Source organism: Oryctolagus cuniculus, chromosome 5, assembly GCF_051225735.1.
Source record: "Oryctolagus cuniculus isolate XC-2025 breed Fujian yellow rabbit chromosome 5, ASM5122573v1, whole genome shotgun sequence".
Taxonomy (NCBI): Eukaryota; Metazoa; Chordata; class Mammalia; order Lagomorpha; family Leporidae; genus Oryctolagus; species Oryctolagus cuniculus.
The window spans coordinates 5,107,534-5,120,405 of record NC_142871.1 but is presented as its reverse complement, the minus strand read 5'-3'; the positions used below and the strand labels follow the sequence as shown (position 1 = coordinate 5,120,405).

Sequence of the window (12,872 nt, the reverse complement as noted above, 5' to 3'; positions counted from 1 at the left end):
GAAAAATCTGTATTTAAATAAAATGTAAATGAATTTTCAGTATGGATTGAATACAAGAACCCATAAAGATTCATTGCCCTTATTTCAAACATCACTGAAATTAGACTTAATTATCTGTGCAATTTGCTAGAAATAGCATTTCGGCATTTCTGATCAAGTATATGTCATTAATTTTGAAATGGAAATATACTAAGATAGGTTATAAAAAATCCCCCAAACATAATTTCTAAACTGCCTCTTTGAAAAGGGCTCTCTTTGCTTTAGTCAGCTTTTCATCACATAACCAAATACCTGAAATAAACTACTTGCGGAGGAAGGAGGTTGGTTATGGCTCTGAGTTTTGGAGGTTCACAGTCCAAGACTGGGTGGGTGCCACGGCTGGTCTGGTGAGGCTGGAGAGAGACAGTGGTGGTGTTTGTGCAGGGGAAGGGTCACATGGCGGCCCAGGAAGCGGAGAGACAGGGAACACCCTCGTCCAAGTCTGTGTGGCCGCTCCTTAGAAAGCCACCATGATCTGCCGATTGGGGTCCCACCCCAACAACCCAACCCAATCCGCTGACTTCCCAAAGGCCCTGGCCTCACGTACCAGGACTGGAGGACGTTTCCACCTAATTCACTGCGAGACCAAGCCTTTAACACAGACCTCAGGGAGGCACCCAACTAGTACCCTCACCACAGCGTCTTCCTCCCGCTGCCTCTTGAGCTGGCAGGCAGGCACCTTTCCCTTACTTGCTTAATCTTTCTTTAGACCACGGCAATTCTGAATGACCTGCTGGGGTCACGTGAACTTCCAGAACTTTCCCTTCAGAGAGGAAAGGCAAAGCTTTGCTCTTCAGGAATTTTAGACTTAGAAAGGACTTGGTCAATGGCTTTTTACCCCCGGGATTTCCTTTGCAGGAAAATAATCTTGTGCTTTCTGAGGGTATGCCTGTGTCTACACTGCCAAAGCTGAGATTTATCAAGTTCATCAACTTGGATATTTCAGCTGAGTAACCAGACCCTGCAGTACCTGTTCTTCACGACTCAGTTTCTCTCAGGGTGGTGGTGTTAAGTGTATGTCGCCAGAGGCTTGAGGCTGTGACTTGTTTTTCCACGCTCTGTTCTGTTTCACCTGGAAATGTATCAGGGGTCTAGCAGGACTTCTCATGAACCACACGATCTGGGCTTGCTCCAGAATCAGTGTCCAATCTGCCGGCTTCCCTGTGCCTTTGTTCTGCTTCTCAGAGCCTTTGCTACCTGGTTCTCTCCCTGGTCATTCCATCAGTTCCGGTCCTCACCACAACGTCCCTCCTCTTCCTGTCTCATCTGTCCTTCCGTGAGCTCTGATCAACCATGGTGAAGGAAAGAGACAGCAGCACACAGAGTCCCCGGCTACTCTGGGTTCCAGGAAAGAGGAGCTGGGCCCTATGCACAGGTTGTTGGGAGGATTGGGGTGAGCTGGGTTTGAGAGAAAACAGCCCTGCTCCTTGGATTTGGACCTTCCTGGTCAAATCAGGCCAATTTGGAATCTGTGGGGAGCAACTGGGAGCAACTCGGACTAGACTAAGTTACTGGAATTAAGACTTATTCTATGCATCTGCTCTCCCACAATATGGCGCTGAGAAGGGAGAAACAGCTTCTACACAGCTGCCTCCAGTTCAACCAATAAACTGTAGGACCTGCTCCTGATTGGAGGAGAGCAGCGTACTCGGCGTGTGGGTAGCAGAGTTGGGATTGGTGGAAGAGGACTATAAAGGAGGAGAGAGACACCATGCACCAGGAACATCTAAGGGGAACATCTATCTGAAAGAACACCTGTGCAGCCCCCGAGAGAGCCGGCCGGCGGTGTGCCGCTCCCCTGCGGAAGTGGGGAAAGTGGCTAGGGGGAACCGCCCTTCCACGGAGGTGGAAGGGTCGGTAGCCCACCCGGGAAGAACCAGCAGCAAACCCGGGGAGGGCCGAGCAGACAAAAGAACAGCGCAGGGTCCTGTGTCGTTCCTCCACGAAGAGGGGGAGCGACAGGAATCAACATATTTAAGGAACTGGGTCCCCCTTGGAGAAGAACCCGCCCTCCACAAAGAGCAAGATGAGCTCTGGCTGAAATCAGACCCTGAGGACATCACGATGCTTCTGACTTGGCTTTGTCTGTTGGTCCAGGAATCCGTGGGCTCCCGTCTGGATTTTACATATGGTGTGTGTCTGTGTGTGTGACAGTGAGGAGGGGGGAAGACAGAGAGTGAGAGGCAGCACTTGTCTAAGCACCAGTGGGAGAACAAAGTAAGAGTAGAACGTGCCAGGCTGGTGGATTGCAAAGTGTGTCTTCAAGTGACTCCCAGCCAGGCATGGCTATCCCTCTGCCATGAGACTTTGCTGTTCTTTCCAACAAGACCCACATTCTCCAACATCTCTGCCCCACCTCCGAGGTCCCCTTGGATCTGCTGCCCTTGTGAGATGTGCCTCTGCCAACAGAATGTCGCGGGAGGGCTGTTCTGTGGCTGCAGGGACTGGACGTTCGAAGGGACCTGGCTTCCGCTGCACGCCCTTGGAGAACTGCCCCGAGATGGCCCTGGAAGGCTCTAGCTTACCTGCTCTGGGTGAGCAGCTGTGTGGAGGGGGAATGAGATGCCCGGCGGGCAGCTGGCACCCGTCTCCAGGCTCGTTCCCGGGTCCGGCTGGATGCAGGTGCAGACATGAGCCCAGGGGACCCAGCGGGGACCCAGCAGTCAGCCCACGGAAGTCGAAAACCCAAAGTCGCTGAGTTTGGAAGCTCTTGCTCACACGGCCAATGCTGACTGAGCCAGCTGCTTTGCTAGAAGTTCCACACGGCCTTTGGGGATCTGTCTCCCACCACTCCTCGGGGGACACAGCATGGCTGATAACCCGGCTCTGCCAGGAGGAGGAGGGTCTTCCTGGGGTGAGGTGGTTGCTGGGGGCGGGGGCTGGATGATGTTTCAGAGCAGCTCCAGGGCGGAAAGAGAGCCCCGAGGTGCCAAGGGAACAAGGCTTCCCCCTGAGGAGTTGGCAGCGGCCTGGGGTTGAGGAGAGGGGTGGGAGGGCCCAGAGCTGAGCGTCACCTCGGGAGGCAGGTTCTGACGTGTGGTCGGGTGGTGCTCAGCTCATTTGCCGCGACGCCAATGTCTTACTCACCAGGCTGCCCGGGGGAGCTGGTGATGCTGCTGGTGGAGAACAAACGCGTGGTCATGCAAACAGGGCCAAGTGAGCCCCGTGAACAAAGCAGCCCAGTCCCAGGGCACTGGCAGTAACTGGAGGGGGACCCCTTCCTGGGAAGGAGGGGGAACCCCTCCCTGGGGGAGCCCTGAGGTCCCGCATGGAGAGGAGAAAGGAAGTCAGGAAATGGTGCCCTGCTCCTGGACTCTGGGTCTGACTCTTGTGTAAGGGAGAAGTGGGGAAACAGAGGCACACAGAGACGCCTGGACACGCAGAGGGGGTGACGTCTCTGGGCTGAGAGCACGGGAGAGTGGCGCGGGGAAGGGGCTCTGTCAATGTGTCGACTTCCCAGGAGAATTCGCAGTGACTTTCCCCAGCTGATCAGCGTAGGCCCAAGCTAACTCTGCCTTTTTTTTTTTTTTTTGACAGGCAGAGTGGACAGTGAGAGAAAGAGAGAGAGAGAGAAAGGTCTTCCTTTTGCCGTTGGTTCACCCTCCAATGGCCGCTGTGGCCGGCGCACCACGCTGATCCGATGGCAGGAGCCAGGTACTTATCCTGGTCTCCCATGGGGTGCAGGGCCCAAGTACTTGGGCCATCCTCCACTGCACTCCCGGGCCATAGCAGAGAGCTGGCCTGGAAGAGGGGCAACCAGGACAGAATCCGGTGCCCCGACTGGGACTAGAACCCGGTGTGCCAGCGCCGCAAGGCAGAGGATTAGCCTAGTGAGCCGCGGCACCGGCCTAACTCTGCCTTTTAAAGGGTGCTCTGATTAAACCACCACCGTGCGTTACCTTTACCTTTCTTCTGAAGAGCTCCATGCATCCACGCTAGCGTTCTATTGCCACATAGCAAATTACCGTGGTTCAGCAATGTTCCCCGGCACACCCCTAGTGCCTCGCAGTCTCCGTGGGTCAGGGGCGGGGCATGGGGTGCCTGCGTCCTCAGCCCAGGGCCCCAGCAGGCTGGACGCTGGGCTCTCCTCTGGGGTGCAGGCTGGAGTTCACGTGTGTGCCGGTGCCGCTGGAGGCTGCCAGGTGCATTTACAACACGAACCTCCCTTCCGATTGCACCATGACTCCACCTCCTCCAAAGCCCTCTGTGGGTCGGGCCGGTGAAGATTCCCAAAGACAGGGAGTTAGTAACCGACTCTCAGATGGAGCCCCCACCACCCTGGAAAGGAGGGGGCGCTGTAGGGCGCACTCCGGGGGCAGAGTCCTGGCCCCCACTCGAATGGGTCTTCCCCATATCTTTGGTGAGTAATTTGCTATCTGTTCTGTGAAGGACATTTTCTCGGTCCATTTCTGCTGTTGCAACAAAATATCTTAGACTGGGTAATTTATAAAGAACAGAGATTCATTTCGCATAGCTCTGGAGCTGGGTGTCCCGGATCAAGTCCTTGACATTTAATTCTTGTTGTGTCCTCACAGAGTATACAAGGGGTGGGGCAGAGACTCCCGAGTGCCCCGGAGCCCCGGATAAGAGGCCCCCACCTCTTAAACTCTTCCGTTTCACCCAGTGTATGTGCATTGTGTGTGTGGGGGGGGGAGAGCACGGATTCGGCCCATGGCGGGATTCATCACAGGTGTGTTTTATTCCCCAGCCCTCTTGCGAGCCATCAGGGAAGAGCCCAGCACTCCTGTGCGGCTTAGAGGCCTCTGGTGGTGTCCTCCCGCACATGGTCGCGGTCAGCCTGCTCCTCTGACCTCTGGGCTGAAGATCTGGGCTTTCTCTCCGGGCTGACATGTGGCAAAGGCAGGAAGATGGCTCCTTTTGGGTTTTGCAGACTTGACTTTGAATGCCACAGAGTCAGACAAGAACCAGGAAATGCAATCCACTGGTCCTCTGTATACAGAAATCACGCTTCCAGTGCAGGAAGGGCCCGTCACTGAGAGGCCTGAGTGGCCACAGGGACCTTGTCACCAGGCACAGGTGCATCTCATGCCAGCCCGGCTTCGAGGTGGAATTCACGCGGTGCTGTGGCTGTGTGACCTGGCCAGGAAATGCCGGTTTTGGAAAGCCCAGGATTGCTGGGTTGACGTCTTGTTAGAATCCCGGGAGGTCTCCTGACGACAGTTCTATCCTTTTCTTCTTTGTTCTTGAATGTGTTGTGCTCATCGAGAGCACAGCTGATTCAGAGGCAGCCCCTGCGCGGGTGCTGCAGCCTGGAGCGTTGAGGTGATTCAGCGAGGTAATTAACGCCTAACACAGAGCTACCGCGCGCCTGGGCGCCCGAGTCTAAATAATTCACAGAGAAATACTCGATGTGTTTGGCATGTTTGGAAAGACACTTTCACCTCGTTTGCCTTCACAACAGTCTCCCAGATTCCTGGTTGGTTTGTAGATTATGAATAATGAGAATATTACTCATGCCCTGCAAGCATGACATTTGCAAATCACATCATCATTTCAGTCTCCAGAAAATACCACATTATTCTATTTTGACATATTTTATCTCCAGGAAGGAGAGTGGTTATCTATACGGGCTCACCTCAAAGCACCCGCAACTGACGGGGCTTTATCCGATCACATAAATAATTTAGGCGTGAGTGTCATTATGAACATAAATCAAAAGGGCAACTTGAGCTTGCAGATTTGCCTGTGTTTGTGAATTTAGATTGTGTTTAGTCGGGAAGCTGGTAACCTGCAGAACTATCCAAAGAGCTTAAATCTCACCAGCTGTCGGGAGCCAGCAGCAGTGCCACGGACTTGGCAACGTCACTGGCTGGTGTTAAAAAGAACTGCTGCTCATGGTGCGGACCGGAGAGGGGACGTGTCTCGAAGGCTGGCTGGGCTCTGGAGTGCTGGCTGTGGATGTGTGTGCATCGGAATCATCCGGCAGAGGCTGGCATTGTGGCATGGTGTGTTAAGCCACTGCTTATGAGGCCAGCATCCCATATTGGAGTGCCGCTTCAAATCTGGTTGCTCTACTTCCAATCCAGCTCCCTACCAGGGCACCTGAGAAAGAAGCAGAAGTGCTTGGGTTCTTGCCACCCATGTGGGAGACCCAGATGGAGTTCAGGCTCCTGGCTCTGGCCTGATCCAGCCCTGGCTGTTGTAGCCATTTGGGGAGTGAACCAGTAGAGGGAAGATCCCTCTCTCTCTCTCTCTCTCCCGCTCTCTCTGTCATTCTGCTTTTCACATAAATCTTTAAAAAGATGAAGAAAAGCATCCCCTGGCAGATGTGCTGCACACAGGTGCTGGGGAGCCCTCCCAGAGTTCCGGGTTCATTCCGTGTCTGAGCGGGTGTACGTGACGCGAACACGCTTTGAGAACTGCTTCGCTAGAGAACTCGTGTGCAGAGAAGGCTGCACTAGGGGACACCGTGTGAGAGCCTGCCTGTGGGGACACTGTGTGAGAGCCTGCCTGTGGGGACACCATGTGAGAGCCTGCCTGTGGGCAGGGGTCAGGCTCTGCTGAAACTGGTTCCAAGTCGGAGTGGAAAGCAGAGAGGAGTGCGGGGACGGGTGTGGGGAGCAACCCGGACTAGACTGAGTTACTGGAATTAAGACTTATTCTATGCATCTGCTCTCCCACAATATGGCGCTGGGAGAGAAGTAAACAGCTTCCGCACAGCTGCCTCCAGTTCAACCAATAAACTGTAGGACTTGCTACTGATTGGAGGAGAGCAGCGTACTCAGTGTGTGGGCAGCCGAGTTAGGATTGGCGGAGGAGGACTATAAAGGAGGAGAGAGACGGCATGCACCGGGAACATCTAAGGGGAACATCTAGCTGAAGGAACACCTGTGCAGCCCCCGAGAAAGCCGGCTGGCGGTGTGCCGCTCCCCTGTGGAAGTGGGGAATGTGGCCAGGGGGAACTGCCCTTCCACGGAGGTGGAAGGGATAGTAGCCAACCCGGGAAGAGCCAGCAGCAAACCCGGGGAGGGCCGAGCAGACGAAAGAACAGCACAGGGTCCTGTGTCGTTCCTCCACGAAGAGGGGGAGTGACAGAATGGTGCCGTGACTCGGATAGGAAACCTAGGACGGATAGGAAACCTAAGAGGGAAGAAACGGGAAGAAGTGGAAAATGCCGGAGAGAGAGACTAGCAAACAGCCTAGGGAAAAGCCGGACAGAAAAGGTGCCGGAAGAAGCTATCGAAAGCCTAGGCATAGACTCGGATACGGACTGTGGGAAAGAAGTTAGGATTTAAAGTGAAAGCAAGAAGAAACTTAGACTCAGATACGGACTGCAGGTTGAAAGTGAAAGTGAAACCTATAAGAAACTTAGACTTGGATACGGACTGTGGGAGAGGCCAGGAGAAATGAGAGGAATATTGTTGGAAGAAAACTTAGGGAAACATACCGGGTAGAGAAAAATGTTAGGGAGGATGAAGCTGCGAGTGCAGGCCAAGCCATCTTGGAATTCTTCAAGTCAGCCCGGGGAGCAAGAGGCGAAGATCTGGAACCAGAGGCAGAGACATGGGCCGCCAGGTTGGAATTCGCCAGGTTAGTCCGGGGAACTTGGACTGAATGCTGGTGGTGGCGGAAACATTCGCGGAAGCCGCCGCGTGCAGAGAGAGCACGGGGCGTGAATAGATAGGGAACGCGGGGCTGGCGCGAGGCCGTGGTGCGGGCGCGAAGTGCGTGGAGACCGCGGAGCGTGCACGCGAAGCCGAGCCGTGCAGAGCCGGGAGCCCGCTGGCGGGGCAAGGCGCCGGGAAGCCGCGCAGAGCCGTGAAGCTGCCGCGGGGTGAGGTGCCGATAAGCAGCCTCGGGGCGAGCGCCGCCGGGAAGCCGCAGGGATAAGAGAGACAGAAGTGTAGAAGTAAAAAGGTTGCCGCGCGCAGACAGAGCGTGCGGGGCTCAAGTACATAGGGAATGCGGGGCTGGCGCGAGGCCGTGGTTCAGACGTGAAAGGGTTAAGTGCGAGACCGCGGAGTGTGCGCGCAAAGCCGAGCCGCGCAGATGAGAGAGGCGCGGGCTGAAGCGGCGCAGAGCCGGGAACCCGCCGGCGGGGCGAGGCGCCGGAAAGCCGCAGGGATAAGAGAAACAGAAGTTTAGAAGTAAAAGAGAAATAGGAATGCTGGAAGATAGAAGTAAAATGGGAGAGATAGGAATGCCCGGAGATAGAGAAATAGAGAAAGAGAAAGGCCTCCCCACAACACAGCAATGTGAGAGCTTGGATTCGGTCTGCCTGATTAAGTGAGGCGATGAGCACCTGCGGCGGCTAGCAGCTTATGCGCCGCAGGTCACCGAAGACAGGCACGAATTAACATCAGTAAGGCCTCCCCACAATACAACAATTAGGAGGCTTGGATTCGGTCTGCCTGATTAAGGCGGTAAGCGCCAGCAGGCGGCTCGACCAGAGTGTGAGCCGCAGGTCACCGAACACAGGCACGCATCAGCGCCTAAAAACCTGGATTCGGTTTGCCTGATTGATAGGACTTGTAAGAACCTGTGGCAACTCTAGCAAGCAGAGCAGAGTGTGTGCCGCGGGACACCGAAGACAGGCGCGTATCAACGCCAAAAAATAAAAAGAAAGGGGGATCTGTGGGGAGCAACCTGGACTAGACTGAGTTACTGGAATTAAGACTTATTCTATGCATCTGCTCTCCCACAATATGGCGCTGGGAGAGAAGTAAACAGCTTCCGCACAGCTGCCTCCAGTTCAACCAATAAACTGTAGGACTTGCTACTGATTGGAGGAGAGCAGCGTACTCAGTGTGTGGGCAGCCGAGTTAGGATTGGCGGAGGAGGACTATAAAGGAGGAGAGAGACGGCATGCACCGGGAACATCTAAGGGGAACATCTAGCTGAAGGAACACCTGTGCAGCCCCCGAGAAAGCCGGCTGGCGGTGTGCCGCTCCCCTGCGGAAGTGGGGAATGTGGCCAGGGGGAACTGCCCTTCCACGGAGGTGGAAGGGATAGTAGCCAACCCGGGAAGAGCCAGCAGCAAACCCGGGGAGGGCCGAGCAGACGAAAGAACAGTGCAGGGTCCTGTGTCGTTCCTCCACGAAGAGGGGGAGCGACAACGGGGCAGCCGAGCTGCTCTGGGTCACGGAGGAGTGGAGTGGCAGCCGGTGGGCAGAGATGGGGTCGTGGACAACGGGTAAGGGATTGCACCTGGGGCAAGAGGGTGGCCCACCCAGAGTAACCTGGCAGTGAGATTTTCCTGGGGCTGGGTGGGGCTGAAGACGCCCAGAAAGTGGCCTTGGCTGTGCAATTTGACTTCCTGAGCTGTGCTGCCGTTTTCCTGGCCACACGCCTGTGCTGTGAGCCCCACGTTTGCTGCAGATCTGACCGCTCGGCAGCCTCGCTTAGTTCCGTGGAGTCTGCTTCTCAGGGTGCGGGCTCTGGCCCTGTAGTGGTCGGCATTCCCAGCAGCCTCTTAGGAACACATGATCTCAGGCTCCCTCCCAGGAGGGAGTTCAGCACATTCAAGTTTCAGAGGCCGTGTGTGAGACAGACTTTATGATGCCACTTTTAAAGACACAGACCCCAGAGCCCCACCCTCAAATCAGTGCATCTGGGAGGAGCCCGGGACTCTCTGCTCAGTAAGGGACCAGCTGATTCCAACGACCTTGGGTGAAGAAGGAGAGTTGTGTGCTTGGGAGAAATCGAGGCAGGGATGGCCATAGGAGGCAAGTGGTGGACAGGGATGGAAAGCAAACAGAGAATAGGAACTTGTAATAGGTGAGAGAGAAAGGTGTAGCCTCAGTGCCAGGAACCGTCACACCTGGCAGTGTCAGGAAGGCCCGGGGGGAGTGGCATGTGGCAGTATTCAGGCACAGTGTTGTTGTCACAGATGGGGGCTGTGGCCGGTGGGTGGAGGCCAGGGATGCTGCTGACCATCCCGTGATGCCCAAGACAGCTCCTACCAGGAAGGATTATCTGACCTCCAGGCTCAGCTGTGCTGGCCGGGGCAAGTGGCTCTCAGAGCGTGACCCTGGGCGGTCAGCGTCAGCATCCCCTGGGGACCCCTGAGCATGGCAGATGTGGAGCCGTCGGGGCTGTGCAGCTGAGGTTCTGGGTCAGACGCTGTGGGGCAGGGGTCACGTGCTCTCTGTCAGCTGCAGATGATCCTTGTGCAAACCACCGTGTGAGGGCACCTGCGGGGGCAGGGAGCAGTGTGGTCCATACAAACCACGTGGCACAGTAGCCATGGCCCCGGAAGGCAGCCGTCCTTGGGATATTTGGGCTGGGCTGCTGTGGCCCGTGGCTGTGCTCCCAGGGGAGTGCTCCTCACTCGACTCTGCACCTGCTGGGGCCTCAGCAAGTCGCTGTGCCCAGGCTCCATTCAGAGCCCAGAAAGCTCCAGACGCCCAGGGCTGCTCCTTGCCCACCCTAGCCCCAGAGTGCTGCCTCGCACCCTTAACCAACGAGAAGGTCACTGTTTCCTCTACTCCCTTCTCTGGCTGCAAGATATTTCCTTTTCCCTTTGAAAGCTACTCTCGGTGTTCGATTGAAGCAGATTTCATGGATGTGCAGTGGGGACACACACCCTGAGGGCTGTCGCCTTGCCGCTTTGCCGCACAGAGCCCAGAGCTCTCTGGAGAAGAGACAGGGCCCTCGCCCTGCACGGGCTGGGCCCGTTTGCTTCCCAGCCGGGCTGGCCCTGCTCCTCTCTTCCCTCTCACTGGACACGTTGCCTCTTTAGCTGTGGTGTGTACTGGGCTTCTGGGGAGAAGAGCTTCATTCTCCCAGCTTCTCCATGTCCTAGCATGTACTGTGTGATGGTTTTTTTTTTTTTTTTTTTTTTTTTTTTTTTTTTTTTTATTTTTTTGACAGGCAGAGTGGACAGTGAGAGAGAGAGACAGAGAGAAAGGTCTTCCTTTGCCGTTGGTTCACCCTCCAATGGCCGCCGCGGCCGGCGCGCTGCGGCCGGCGCACCGCGCTGATCCGATGGCAGGAGCCAGGATCCAGGTGCTTTTCCTGGTCTCCCATGGGGTGCAGGGCCCAAGCACCTGGGCCATCCTCCACTGCACTCCCGGGCCACAGCAGAGGGCTGGCCTGGAAGAGGGGCAACCGGGACAGAATCCAGCGCCCCGACCGGGACTAGAACCCGGTGTGCCGGCGCCGCTAGGCGGAGGATTAGCCTATTGAGCCGCGGCGCCGGCCACTGTGTGATGGTTTGAATGTGACTCGGCTCCTGGACTTGTGCAGGATTTGAAAACCCGAAGTCATAAGTTCATGGAACTGAGAAGGTAGAAGCCTAATGCAGTTGTGGTGCTGGAGGTGGGGGGTGGGCCGTGCACCTGGTCCTTGTGGGAGGGCTGCTGTCCTACCCTGTGTGGGGCCCAGCCAGTCTCTTCCTGGTGCCCATGTAGCTCTTCCTCCACTTGTGTTCAGCCATGGCCACTGCCACCCTTAATAGAGGCCAAACCCATGTGTCTGAGCCCCCCAAACTGTGAGCCAAGTAAGCCTCTTCTCTTCATAAAGTTAGGAGCCCCCGGCATTTTGTTGCAGTCGTGAGAAGCTGACAGATGCACACAGCGGATGGAGCTTGTTGTACGGACAAGAATAAGCTCAAGGGGTTTTGGTGCGCTTTGACCAGGTTTCCTGGAGGCCAGAACGCCCTTGCTGGGGCCACCAGCGTCAGCTGGGCTGTGCATCCTGGCAGCACCATGCCCAGAACTCTGTGTAGGAGCCTCTTTGCAGGGGCTCCCATTAAGCCCTGAGCGCTCAGATTCCTACTACAGCCCCTAGTATGTGAAAAGTGTGACTGTCCTTGAGGGGCGTCCCCCATGGCATCTGTGCCCAACAGTCAACAGATTTGAGGTGCTCTGGGTGGCTCCAGGCTCAGTGCCTGTCCAGTGTCGTTTATTCAGCAACTGCTCATTGGACATCTGTCTGCTGGATGGATCATGTGCGTTTTCCTTCCATTCTAGCAATGAGAAGCTGAGACTTGGCAGAAGAGGTGACTTACCCGAGGTGACTGGCCACAGCTCAGCAAGAGGTTGAATCCAGTTCTTCCCGCACCCCACTGTCTCCCCGTGACGTCTCGCTGTGGCGCCCGCAGGCTGGAGTGAGGCGGAGCCTCTCCTCCCAGCCCATCAGCCTGTGTCAGCCTCCAGGTGCTGACGCTCTGTCAGTAAATATTCCTTCTTCTATGCACACAGCACTCTGCCAGGAAGAGTGAGCTCAGGGTAGCAGCTGGGTGTTTCATCAGGCAGAAGTTTTGCCAGTCTATCTTCTTCTAGTTTCAGTTTTAATAAAATTTCCCACATTTGAGACCTCAGCACGAGAGAGATCTCCTTCTAACCAAAACTCTGACAATATTGAGGAACCTAAATTATGATCATGTATGGCAGGCGCCGCGGCTCACTAGGCTAATCCTCCGCCTGCTGCGCTGGCACACCAGGTTCTAGTCCTGGTCAGGGCGCCGGATTCTGTCCTGGTTGCTCCTCTTCCAGTCCAACTCCCTGCTGTGTCCCGGGAGTGCAGTGGAGGATGGCCCAAGTGCTTGGGCCCTGCACTCGCATGGGAGACCAGGAGGAAGCACCTGGCTCCTGGCTTCGGATCGGTGTGGTGCGCCAGCTGCAACAGCCATTGGGGGGTGAACCAACTGAAAAGGAAGACCTTTCTCTCTGTCTCTCTCTCTGTCCACTTTGCCTGTCAAAAAAAATTATGATCATGTACGTAGCTGAATCTACCCATGCCTGTAAGCACATGTCTGGGTGACAGGCACCAGCTTCCCTTGAGCTGGGGTTGCTGGGGTTCCAAGTCCCTGCCAGCTGGACACGAGGAGGCCTGCCCACGTGCATCCCCACGAGTCACCCTTGCAAGTC

The 12,872-nt window shown here is 55.8% G+C and overlaps 1 long non-coding RNA gene across 1 annotated transcript; it reads left to right on the top strand.

The window, feature by feature from the left end:
- The first annotated feature begins 1,081 nt into the window (after positions 1 to 1,081).
- LOC149126385 (uncharacterized) lies at positions 1,082 to 12,322 on the top strand. Its single transcript, XR_016233559.1, has 2 exons — positions 1,082 to 4,399; positions 11,973 to 12,322. It is a non-coding gene; the product is annotated as an uncharacterized LOC149126385 (long non-coding RNA).
- The last annotated feature ends 550 nt before the right edge of the window (positions 12,323 to 12,872 follow it).